This window comes from Xenopus laevis, chromosome 1S (genome assembly GCF_017654675.1).
Source record: "Xenopus laevis strain J_2021 chromosome 1S, Xenopus_laevis_v10.1, whole genome shotgun sequence".
In the NCBI taxonomy this organism is placed as follows: Eukaryota; Metazoa; Chordata; class Amphibia; order Anura; family Pipidae; genus Xenopus; species Xenopus laevis.
Window position 1 is genome coordinate 185,607,339 of NC_054372.1, and position 13,086 is coordinate 185,620,424.

At 42.7% G+C, this 13,086-nt stretch overlaps 1 protein-coding gene across 3 annotated transcripts in view; it reads right to left on the reverse strand.

Moving 5' to 3' along the window:
• The window catches only part of osmr.S (oncostatin M receptor S homeolog), a 34,956-nt gene extending 29,018 nt beyond the window's left edge, over positions 1 to 5,938 (reverse strand). Inside the window, exon 1 of one of the 3 annotated variants that reach the window (XM_041580587.1) lies at positions 5,690 to 5,938. The gene's annotated coding sequence lies outside the window, so the exon portion shown is untranslated. The remainder of the gene's footprint in view (positions 1 to 5,689) is intronic. The other 2 variants (XM_041580586.1, XM_018244513.2) reach the window with 2 other exon arrangements.
• Positions 5,939 to 13,086: the final 7,148 nt, after the last annotated feature.

A 13,086-nucleotide genomic window follows, 5' to 3' on the forward strand; every position in this document is an offset into this window, starting at 1 on the left:
CTAAATTTAAACAGATTGACCATTACAGGTTTCTGTTTACCAATTCAATTTTAGAAGTAAAGAAATTTGCAGATTTTTTGATTCTGGATCATCACACTTGGCCATTAGGGATGTAGCGAACGTCGGAAAAAAAGTTCGCGAACTTGCGTCAAAAATGCGAACGGTTCGTGAACGTCGCGAACCCCATAGACTTCAATGGGAAGGCGAATTTTAAAAGCTAGAAAAGACATTTCTGGCCAGAAAAATGATTTTAAAGTTGTTTAAAGGGTGCAACGACCTGGACAGTGCCATGCCAGAGGGGGATCAAGGGCAAAAATGTATCTGAAAAATACATTGTTGACACAGCGCTGCGTTTTGTGCTGTAAAGGGCAGAAATCACACTACGTCACTCAGGTGATGTTTCTGGACACGGAATGTGAAAAAGCTCACACAGCTAGGTGGCACTTGGTTAAAGACTGGGCAAACAATGCCTGCAAGGGCAACGTATACAGTAGTGGATACGGAATATATTATTGCTGCTGTAAAAACATCACTCAGGTGATGTTTACGGACACGGAATTATTATTGTTATTTAGACAGAATGTGAAAAAGCTCACACAGCTAGGTGGCACTTGCATACCTCCCAACTGTCCCTCTTTTGACCACTCAACCCCCTGTCCCTCTTTTGTACTGGAAAGTCCCTCTTTTCTCTGCACTGAACAGCCAGAAAAAAACCAGTTTCTAACTTAATTGGCTTTTGGCAGAGAGCTCAGAACAGCTAACAGGTGCAAATAAGATACTTTGTAACAATTTTTACTCTGGTTGGTGCTGGTGGTGGTGAACTACTAGGAGGAGCAGCACACCAGTCCCTCTTTTCTCTGCACTGAACAGCCAGAAAAAAAAAGTTTCTAACTTAATTAGCTTTTGGCAGAGAGCTCAGAACAGCTAACAGGTGCAAATAAGATACTTTGTAACAATTTTGACTCTGGTTGGTGCTGGTAGTGGTGAACTACTAGGAGGAGCAGCACACCAGTCCCACTCCCCAACACAGCTAGACTAATAGCACTGGGCTCTTATAGTAGCAAAGTAAAAAAACAAAAAAGAAAATAAAAGCAGTCCTTACAAGGACTATTGGGTTATTACAGCAGTCAGCAGATGAGATCAGAAGCAGTGCCCACAGCAGCTACATACAGAGCACTGCAGTACAAGGTAGATTACTAGTCAGCAAAGCTACCTAACCTAAAATGTCCATCAAATCCCTGCAGAGTTCTGTCCCTACAATACAGAGCAGTATCAAGTAGATTACTAGCCAGCAAAGTTACTATCAACTGTCCCTCAAATCACTAACAGCTCTCTCCCTACACTAGCTCTTCCAAGCACACACAGGCAGAATGAAAAAACGCTGCAGGGCTTCAGTTTATATATGGAAGGGGAGTGGTCCAGGGGGTGTGGGGGTGGTCCAGGAGGGAGAGCTTCCTGATAGGCTGCCATGTATCTGCTGGTCTGGGGGAGAAATGGCAAAAAAAAACGCCAGCTAAGGCGAACCCAAATTGGCGAACGTCGCGCGACGTTCGCGAACATTCGGCGAACGCGAACAGTCGATGTTCGCGCGAACAAGTTCGCAGGCGAACAGTCCGCGACATCCCTATTGGCCATTTCGGCCACAGAATTAAGTTCAGAACGGGTATCAATGCTCGTGTATGTGCCCCTGTTTCTGCGCACACTCCAAAAACATACAGGTACTGCAGGATAACTGGCTCCCGATAAAGCGGATTCTAGAGTGTGTGAGTGCGTTAGATTGTAAGCTCCACTGTGGTGGGGACTGATGTGAATCTCTGTTAAGGTGGAGGAAATATGTTGCTCCTATATAAATAAAAAGCAATAATCATACTGTATGCTTCCTGGCCTCCTTTATAGGTCCCCTGAGCAGCCTGGAAATAACTTCAGTATCGTATTAGTATTAGTACTGATAGCTGAATCTGTCCCGTTTCACTTCGCTGCGAAATTCGCAAATTTCCTGCAGGTGAAAAATTAGCAAAATGCGAATTTTGGCGGCATATTAAAGTCAAGGGGCGTAAGTTTAATTGTCGTCGACGACGGAATTGTCGTCGGCATTGAAATTGTCACAGTTGTTGCAATTGTCGCCAGCGGTGCGAATTTATTCGCCGGTTGCGAAGCCCAGAAATTCAGTGCAAATTCTCTGCACTACCGGAGCAAAATCTCCAGGAATTCGGCTCTTAAAGTTAGAGGAGGCGGCTTTTTTTTGCCCCTTGTAACTGCCCGCTCACTACCACCTGAGGCAAGGTTCTCAACAGCCACTACTTGGACACCAACAGGAGGTGAACCAAGGCAAGGGTTCAACAGGCCGGGGGCAAACCAAACAGAGTGGTGCAGAATCTGGATACAGAAGCAGAGTCAGAAAACAGGCAAAGGTTGTTACAGGCAGCAAACAGGAATGATCAAGGATAGGCAAGGGTCGAGAAACAGTAAATCAGATGAGAATTGCACCCAGGAACTATCTACAATACAATGTTGGGCAATGCAAAAAGGCACTGGGCACCTTTAAATATTTAAACTTTGTGCAAAGTGTGATGATGTCATTGTGCGCTCGCCAATATAAAAGATTCGGCTCAGCAGGCGTCTCTCCAGATATTATTACACATACGCAATTTATACACTGCAAGCATCCTGGTGTGCATCATGCCCTATTCTATTTGCCATAATATTGGATTATCTCACACCTGGGTTTTTCACAATAATTTTTCCATATATGTTTTTTGTCATAGTGAATAATACAGATAGAGAAGCCTAACTAGTGCTGTGATGGGTACAAAATAAAGGGGGTTTGTGATGTCATCAATCCATTCTATATGTAACATTGATATCCTGATATTTTTCTGTTTTCTTTGGTGGAAAATATATAACATTGAAAACCATCTCCAGGAGGCCTTGTCTCTCCAAAACCTACAGTACTTAATATCCTCCTATTTGTTTCTGTAAGTTACCCTCCCATTAAGATCGTAAGCTCTACGTGGCAAGAACAGCCATCCTTTTGTTTTTTTGACACTATACTTCTAACCTTAATTGTAACTGTACTTTGTATTTATTATTGTGATGACCCCTGTTCTGTTAATTCAGTGTTCCCTACATAATTAGCACTTTATAAATAAAAATATACATACATTTACATACAAGTTAGTTTGATAGAAAGGGATTCAGAAGGCATCACACAATTCTGTTTAGTAAAGCTGCCATAGATAATATACGGTACGCAACCTTCACATATGAGCGGCTCTTTTACCAATACGCTCACCTTGAGATGGGAAATATTTGTCTGATTTGACCATTTGGCTCTTGGGCCATGGATCGCATCATAATTGATGTAATGTGGGCAGTGGAATACAGAACCACATCATTGCACATGTGAGAACCTCAATCCGTTGGGAAAATTAACCCTGCCTGATCGACATCTCCTAATTTTTGGCCAGATATCGGTCAGTTGGTCCCACTGAAGGACCCCATAAACGGCTGCTGACTTAGTCTGAAGAGCCTAAATCCACAACTGAACTCTGCAGCCACTTTAACTCAAGGACTCAATTTATTGGGTTATGCTTGGAAACATTTGAAAAAATACTTGGAAATGGGAAAAACAGACAACCAGGCAGAAGATGGATAGAGATAAGCATAAGAATCATGGTCATGTCATTAAGAAACCTGAAGACCCAAACAGAATATTGTTATAATTTTCATATAGATTGACTCTAGAGTTTATAAGGAAACAATTTATTGCGTTATGCTTGGAAAAGTTGACAATGGGAAAAAAAGACAACCAGCCAGAAGATGGATAGATATAATCAGAAGAATTATGATCATGTCACTAAGAAACCTGATTATTTTTATTATAATTATTTACATATAAGTTGACTCTAGAGTTTATAAAGGGAATAAAGTATCCTCCTCGCCAAGGAGTTCCATTGCCATATATAAGCATGAGGCTGAAGGCAGAGTGTTACTTCTAATATCCTCATATTTTCCAACCAGGGCTACTGTATTTATTATAATACAAAAGTTTTAGTGAGTCATGTGACAAAAATGACATCACTAAGCTCTGTTTATAACTAATGACATCACTAAGCTCCGTTTCTAACTAATGACATCACTAGTCACCATTTATAACTGATGACATCACTAGTCACCGTATATTCATATATTATTATGCATAATGGTAAACTTAGTATTCCTAATAAATAATATCCTCTAATATAGGAGTTTGCAGCAGTGTAATTGCCAATAGCAACCAATCAGCCGTTAGTTTTAATGAGATTACTAGCAGTTAGAAGTGGCCGCCAATAGCGCAGTGCAGAATTGATTCAAGGAGCAGGGTTTGCAGAATAGAATACAAACATTTATACATTTTGATCTGGTTGGACTGTATGCAGTTTGTGGATAATATCAGCTGGAGGCTCAGGTTGGGCATGCCAAGGTTGCACAATAGACTTTCCGTTGTGGGAGCCAAACCTCTCTGCAGTGCTCAGATAACCCAAAAAAAACCCCCACCCAACTGTGACTGTGGCACTGGGAAGTGGTTACTGCAGGGGTTACACAGGACTACAATAGAGGACACGCTTGCCAATGCTCTTGAACAACAGGTGCACATGCCTTTAAATTGAGTTACCGTAAGGGCTTTGCATGAGTGCACTTAAATTGTGTTTGCACAGGCCACTTGTACTGAAATTGTGCAATGACTCCTGTGCTGATCCTGGACTTGGGTCACTGGGAAGTGATTGCCTGAATTGTGCCTCTCCCTCGGAGGAGGAGGTGATCAGAAACATGTTTGTGCCATAACACATACGTTTGTTTATTCTGTCTTTCCCATCCAGAATTCTCATCATTCAGCTGCTCGCTGTTCTGAGGCCAACAATCAGATTATAACTGGGGCCAATGCAGACTTTTTGGGACAACCAATTGGGGTCCTTACTTGACCATACCAATAGATATCTGGTCAATCTTTGGTTTGGAGTGGCCATGTTGGTAAGATTATTGGTCTGTGTATCACACTGGGCTGGAAACCAGATAAATCCCATGCCAAATCTCTGGTTGGTTGCTACAGCATGGGGGTAAATCCACTATCCCCACTGACCTACTGGCTTTGAAAGTTGATCCCATAACAGTATATCGTCTTCTTTCCCTTCTGAGCTTCCTCATCTCCGCAATCTACACACATTTCCTTTTTCCTAATGACCAATATAAATATCTTTCACTACCTGTTGTATAACTTGGGACACCCATCAACCCTCCCCACCGTTACCCACACTCATAGGCACCCATGCCCCCCACTGACGCCCCCTCTGTATACCGACCCCCTGTAGCCATAAGGTTTGATTCTCAGCCGTAATGCTACCGTTCACTGCACTTGAGTGAGAAAGAACTTTACTTTCTTATTCCTTAATAGACAGAGTAAAAAACATTTTTAAGATGAAGTCAAAGTGTAACTGTAACAGAAATAAGCCCATCTTGCCTCGATCACCCAAAAGCAGAGCACAGGTGCAATTGGTAACTTGACTACACCCAGTGTACAATCCACTGCACCCAAATGGCCTGGGGTTAGAGCATCTCTAATACTGGTCCCCCGAGTATCACGTAAAGTAAAGCCCCAGTTCCTCTGCTGTCCCAGAACCTACTAAAGTATCTGGAAAAATAATGGACTTACTGTTTCAGCTCTTGGCGACCCACCTTACTCTCAGGAACCCGACACCAGTGACAACAGAAGAGAAAGCTTGGTTCAGAGAGACATTGTTTGGCTTACACATTCCGAAGCCTTTTAAAGTGCCCCATTGTGAGCCGTGTTGTCTCTGATGGATCTGCTGGCTCTGCTCTCTCACTGAGCATCTGTTTTCCAAAGAAATCCCAAAATCCAGCGAGTGGGTGGAATTACAGGAAGAGGGAGAGGACTGACTCACTGTGAACGGCTGCGTTTAAAGTGAAAAATAAAAAATGTGCTCTTGAAACTTTGATTCCTTTATATAAGCCAACATGTTTGGGCTTGTGCGCCCTCAGATACAGGACAAAAATACACCTCAGTCATTCAGGTGAAAAAATATTTTATTTATATTATTTTCTACAGTTTATCATATTTCCCCCTCCCACCAGTACAAAAGTTTAATAGACGCCACTATGAATATCCATGTTTAACAAAGAAGTTATTGCTAATACAGAATAAATGAACACTGGACTGTTGATTCAAATGAACTCTTTTGTCTTTGAACTAACCATAACAATGTGGCATGTTTTCCCCTTTTAGGAATTGTTTTCTGTTTATATTTTTTTCATTACATTTTAGTTTATTATATATCAGCCCCTCTCACCTCTTCCCACTCCTGCCATTTTGGGCACAAGTAGGGATTGGCCAAAATAATCCTTGGTTCACACATTCTGAAAAAAATCAGCTCAAACATTGGGTAAAGTGGCAGATATTCAGTTAGTGACCAGAAAATACAGACTATATTGGTGACAAGTATCTGCCTGTGTGCAATCACACAGGATATTAATGAGCTCGTTAGGAGAAGTGAGTTAGAATACATATTGGGCAATGGTGTAACTATAGAGGAAGCAGACCCCGCAGTCAGGGGTGGGGGGGATTTCTCGATTTTTCTAGCTAATAAAAAACCTCTCCTCCCCAGCCACTCTCTCTTACCAGCGAGGAAGGGAGAAGCAAGTCGGTGGGAGTAGGCGGAGTTGGGGTCTGGTGTGGGTGGAGTCAGGGTGGGGTGGAGGTGGGACATGGGTGGGCAGAGGCAGGATGGGAAGTGGGCAGGAGGATGGGGATCAAAGTGCGCCAGGTCCCTCTGAAGATTTTTTTGCAGGGGTGACAGTGCACTCTAGTTACGCCACTGGCTCTGGGCTTCATATGAAGGAGTTCAATGTGACCAGTGCTGAGCCTAGCCAACCAGGTGCCCTAGACAACCTCTGAGCTGTCAAACGATTTTATCTCAAGTTACCAGATTTTTGGCTCTATCGCCTGGTTTCCCATCACTATGATGTGTTCCCCCGATTTCTGACGATTTCTAAAGATTTGCGGCAAAATCAGATATGCACATTCATGCAGAACATTTCAGTGATGTCGTTGGAGCAAAGTGTGCATAGTTGCAGAGGTTTTGAGCATGTGCATGATGTAACTCCCACTGATGTCACTTCCCATGACATCACAAACCCAGAACCCCCAAATTTTGTAATTTCACAGGTTGACAGCTTTGAAACTTGGCCGGCCAGGTCACCCCAACCCATCGTGCACCTACAGTAAACAAGTATTCATACGCAGTGATGGATTGGTGTAGTGATGAATCGATGGAGTGATGGATCGATGGAGTGATGGATCGATGGAGTGGTGGAGCAGGCAGAGGAATCAAAAGACAAGTGGATGTCCATAAGATCAGTTTGCAGCCACGTGATGAGGGCTTTGAGTAGGGGAGACGAAGTATGTCTCTAGCACCCATTTCCCCACCACCACCAACGCAAATGCACCCTAGTCACATGCCTCTTCTGCCTACCCCTATTTCTGGCCCTGAACGTGATGGACTTTGGCCTTTTTTCAATTTAACTGTGTAACTATGATATTAGCAAATACTTAATTACACTAGTATATGTGCCAGAAAGTATAATAAGTATTTGTATCATACACAGAGACCCAGATTTTTTGCATTTTCAAATGAAAATTTTTCAAAACTTAACTATGAAAAAAAAAGTTTTTTTTCGGGATCATGATTTTTCCTCTCTCGATCACTTATCAAATGTTTACAAAAAAAAAAAACAATGAAAATCATTTAGCTTGTATGTTGAATATACACCACCCATTGATTTCTAAAGAAGTTTTGGTTGGCAGGTTTTTCATTTTCATTTGCCTCATAGCTGGAAGCTAACGATAACCAATTAGATGCTCGTTTTTACACAGGTGACCAATAAAGGCTAAACCGGGTGCAAACGTTGCAACTTTTATTACATTACCTCAAAGTCATATTGATTAGTGGCTGATCCTGCAGCTGGCTCCTGTACATGGACTCTCCGAAAATATTGAAACGTATATGATGGCAGGTTTATTGGCCCCTATGGTCTGTGGAGTGTGTTGGTGCCTCTCTGGGTAAGGGCCCTGGAGGTAAGGTTGAGTGAGGCCATTTGGCTAATACTTGCCCATCCAGATATATGGCATTTGGGTGGCCGGCATGGTGGTGGCCCCTTTGCTCGGTGGAGTAACTGGTTAGGCAAGCATTCCCATGGGGTTGATGTTATGCTACAGTCACTTGATGTTTATACAGGTATGGGACCTGTTATCGAAAATGCTCGGGACCTGGGGTTTTCCGGATAACAGACCTTTCCAAATTTGGCTCTTCATACCTTAAGTCTACTAGAAAATCAATTAAACATTAAATAAACCCAATAGGCTGGTTTTGTTTCCAATAAGGATTCATTTTATATTTGGTTGGATCAAGTACAAGCTACTGTTTTATTATTACAGAGAAAAAGGAAATCATTTTTTAAATTTTTGACTATTTTGGATAAAATGGTGTGGGAGATGGCCTTTCCATAATTCAGAACTTTCTGGATAATGGGTTTCCGGATAACAGATCCCCATACCTGTATTATCATGGTTAATAAAGCTGCGGCCTTTAAACTCCATCCTGAGCTCCAGCTGTCAGTATTATAATCATTATGTTATATATGGGGTTAAGTGGAAAAAGCAAGAATGGTGGCCTTATGCTGCCCACGTCAAGAGCTTATTATTCCAAAACATTGTGTCTTCCAGAAATAGCCAGTTATTTTTGACTACAAAGAGCATAAAGTCAAGGAGTACAGGTTAAATAGACATATGGGTTTGCTTCTGTACAACAACAATTGTGTCGCCTTTAACAGGCTGAAGTTTGACATTAGGTTGACAAAAAGACACGTTCAGCAATTGGAACCCTCACAATCCCTGCTTTGTTTATCCAAGAGAGGAAGAAAAAAAACATAATTGAAACAACTATAGTCTGTTCCAGTTTCCAAAATAAGTTCCTTATCCCAAATTAGCACTTACTGTAGATTCCTGAGTGGATCAACCTTATAACTGTATTTAATAGGCCAATAGCAATGTTTAATCACTTGTTGGTGCTGCATCTGTAGGGATCAAGCTCTTTCTATCCTAATATGAAGCTCTTTTTATGGAAATTAGATATGCATTGGTCAACCTTTATTCATGGTGGACATCTTGTAAGCCCTTCATTAATTTGGTTGTCCTATTATTCTTTTAGTTTGGTGATTAGAGCCATGGCTGCCACTGGCATTGCTTGGCCAAGCCTGGATTTTCTGCATTAGTGATTGACCCGATATGACCCTGGTGTCTTATGCCTTTATTCCATTTTCAAAGCTGTAGGAAAAAATCTGACCTTAGGGAATCTGTAAGAAACATGGATTAGTTCATGCACACTACTTACAGTATATTGGGGTTACCTTTAATCTACAGTAGAGATAAGAAGCCTCTTCGTATAGGCTCATTTAGGGAGTCATTAAACCATCAACTTGAACCTGGTCACATGGTTGGATTAGAGAGCAAGTGCTGAATGGCCGGTTGCATTGCTGAGAGTGAACTCTTCTAACCGACAGTTACTGCTCTATTGGGAGTTATTATGTGCAGGGTCTGGGGTGGTATCCCCCGGTTAAAGGAGAACTAAAGCTTAACTAAAGAAGTAGCTAGAAATGTTGTACATTATGTTTTGTGCTTCTTTACCAGCCCAAGGCAACCACAGCCATTTAGCAGTAAAGATCTGTGTCTCCAAAGATGCCCCAGTAGCTCCCCATCTTCTTTTCTGCTGATTCACTGCACATGCTCTGTGCTGCTGTCACTTACTGAGCTTAGGGACCCACTCACAATATACAGTACACATAGAATAGAAATGTCACAATATAAGGCTGATTAGTAATTAATACAGATAATTACTACATGGCAGCACAGAAACCAGTGCAATTAGCATCAGAATTTAATAATCAGCAAACCTGTAGCATCTGCTTATATTACAGGAGAAGCTCATTTTCTGCTGGATAATTAGTGACGAGCCCTAAGCTTAGCTTCTCAACAGCCAATCAGAGCCCACTGAGCATGTGAGTGTCACAGACACTTTCCAAGATGGTGACCCCCTGTGACAAGTTTGAAGTCCTGGATCATTGCTGCTATTGACAAGCTCAAACTTTAGGCTGGTGCAATAAGTTCAGTATATAAAATATGGCATTTGTAGCCACATTAATTAACCTGTCAATTGGACAGGAAGCAATTCCCACCAATGTGCTTCCATTCCCCACATAAGAGGATGGTAGTGACAGAGTTAGACTGGAGGGTCTGAGACCTATGGAGTTTCAGCCACAGGGCCCCAGCCGCAACCCCCTCCAGCCCCCCATGCATACCTGTCCTATAGTTGCAGCCATGATTAGTGCTGGGGGGGAATCATCATCATCATCTTCTGTTGGAAAGTAAGATTAGTCGCTGCTACCTGTAGCTGGAAGGTGCAACTGTTATAAATGTGCATTATCCTTACTAAGGGGCAGCCCTACACAGAACATTTTGAGCACAGGCACATTTTTCATACACACTTACATAACAAGAGACCACACTTACCCCACAACTGCTGGGGGCCCTCCGGTTATAGGGGGCCCAGAGGTACACTGACTGATGGACACTTCAAATATATGATCATGAAAAATGTCTCATTCCCATATGGTTAGGGGGGCTCTAAATGATTTTGCTGTGGGTCCAGTCATTTCTAGTTAGGACACAGATATGAAGGACTCGCTCTCTCACTGCATCCGCTGGGGAAGAGTTAAATTCATTGGCAGTGATTCCAGAGCAGGGAGTATTCACCCGAGGAATGTGCACAGAGTTTCTCCCAAAGTTATAACCCGGGAGGCCTGACACAAGCAGATTAATACAGTGGTTTGTTTACAGAAAAACGTAGCCCACTGGTTTTATGGAACATGTGCAGAATAGAGCTTATACGTATATAGTAAATCATTACCCTTTAACGTATATAGTAAATCATTACCCTTTAGCTATAGCATTTTATAATATTTCCCTAGAAAGAGCCTTTATGGGTACCATTCATATATTTATGGGGCCCTAATGGGACATATCCAGCCTGTGGTCCTCCAGCTAAATAGCTCTTTTTCGGTGTGTTATAAATCCATTTCTTAAATGTAACCCTAGGGTGCAGGGCAGCCATCGGGGGGGACAGGGGGGAGAGTTGTAGGGGGCCCGAGGGTAAGGGGGGCCCGACCACGCCGCACTTTCTTGATTATCCAGGCCCCCCTGCTTTCTGAGAGCTGCTGACTTCGGGAAGGCAGGGCGGGAGCACAAGGGGAGGAATCTTCTGTCCATTACTTCCCCTTATTGGTCACTGAGTTTAAGTCCCGGTTGAGCTGCTCCGGGATTGGATAACTGAGGTTTGAACTTCTCCTCCAGCTCATCCAATCACCATGCAGCTTTACCAGGACTTGAAATTCTGTGACCAATAAGGGAAGAAAATGCTGTCACTGGAAGAAGATTCAGCCACCTGTGCTCCCCCTCCTCCCTTCTGTAGTTGGCAGCTCACTGACAGCAGGTGGGCCACACTAATGAAGTAAGTGTAACATGGCAGGGCCCCCCTAAAGGTAACCCTTTGTGGTCCCTGTTATGTGGTGGGGCCCTGGGCACCAATTTTTTTTTAAACTTCTGGGGGGGGCAAGTTTTTTTACATGGACGTTTAAGGGGGGCCCTGGCCACCAATTTTCTTATAACGTGTGTGGGGGGCGCTGGCCACCAATTTTTTTCCCCATGTGGGGTCCTAACCACCAATATTTTATAATGGGGGGCCCTGACCACAAATGTTTTTTTTAATGGGGGGGGCCCCGGCCACAAATGTTTTTTTCAATGGGTGGGGGCCCCTGACCACCAATATTTTTTTATTAACATGTGGGAACCATAGCCACCAAGGTTTTTTTTTTAGTGTGTGGTGGGAGTGGACCTGTGGGGTGGGGAGGGCGGACCTGTAGGTGGGGCTTGTGGTGGGCACCACAATAGGTGGAGGCACTGCACTGTAAATCCCAGTTCCCAGTACTTATACGCAAAAGGGACTCAGGGTCCCTGGATTGCCTAGGGTAAATTTCTATTTAAAGAGACAGTAACCAAATTAGGGTAAAATAACCTTGTCTGTACACCTTCTATTTTACTTGGCCTGTGCTCTTTACTTGCTACCTTGCCCATGCTCTTTTATTTCATCCGGCTTAAATTCTAGTTGACTTCCCTTAACAAGAAATGTTATGATATGTTATGGTTATGTATTGGGATAAAGCTGAGAAGGGACTTTCCTGCAAAAAAAAAAAAAAGAAGAAGAAGATCGATGAAGTTGAGCAGATGGAAATTTTGCATTCTGACACAATGAATGGTTTGCTAGTATAGCTATGTCTCCAGAGAAACGTTCACTTTGAGTTTGCGTTATCAAGCCCCCCTGGCACCATGACTATTACAAAACCATTCAAGTTACAACTTGATTTATGAGAAACAAAAAAACAAGGAATCCATGGATTGGAATATTGAGTAATATCTACATAGTCATGTATTCCCAGCACACAGATTGAGTGGATGCTACAGGGAAACACCAGTGTCCATTTAATAATTAGATACAACTGTAGAAATGTTTAATTCAATGTGATCATTGTGTACCAACAACCAGTAAGAAACTATTAACGATATTCACACATATAATGATCAATGGATTACAGACAATGCTTTGCTGAGTAATTCTGGTTATACATGGAGAGATATGGGTGGGCGGATGCTGTAAGGTCCCTGCACTGGTGTCATCTCCTAATTTTCTGGGTTTACATACAATCATTTTGGATTAGTATTTCAGAGGTGAACGATCGGATGAAAAGGTTGGTTGGATCACAGATACATGAGGAAATTAGTCTCCCCGTGATTAACATCCTCTAAGCGCAGGGGTCACCAATATTTCTAACCGTGATCAAAAAGTTGGGGAGCAGCACAAGCATGGGGATGGCAATGAGGGCTATTGGTAGCCCTAAGTGAACTGGCAGCCTACAGGAGACTCT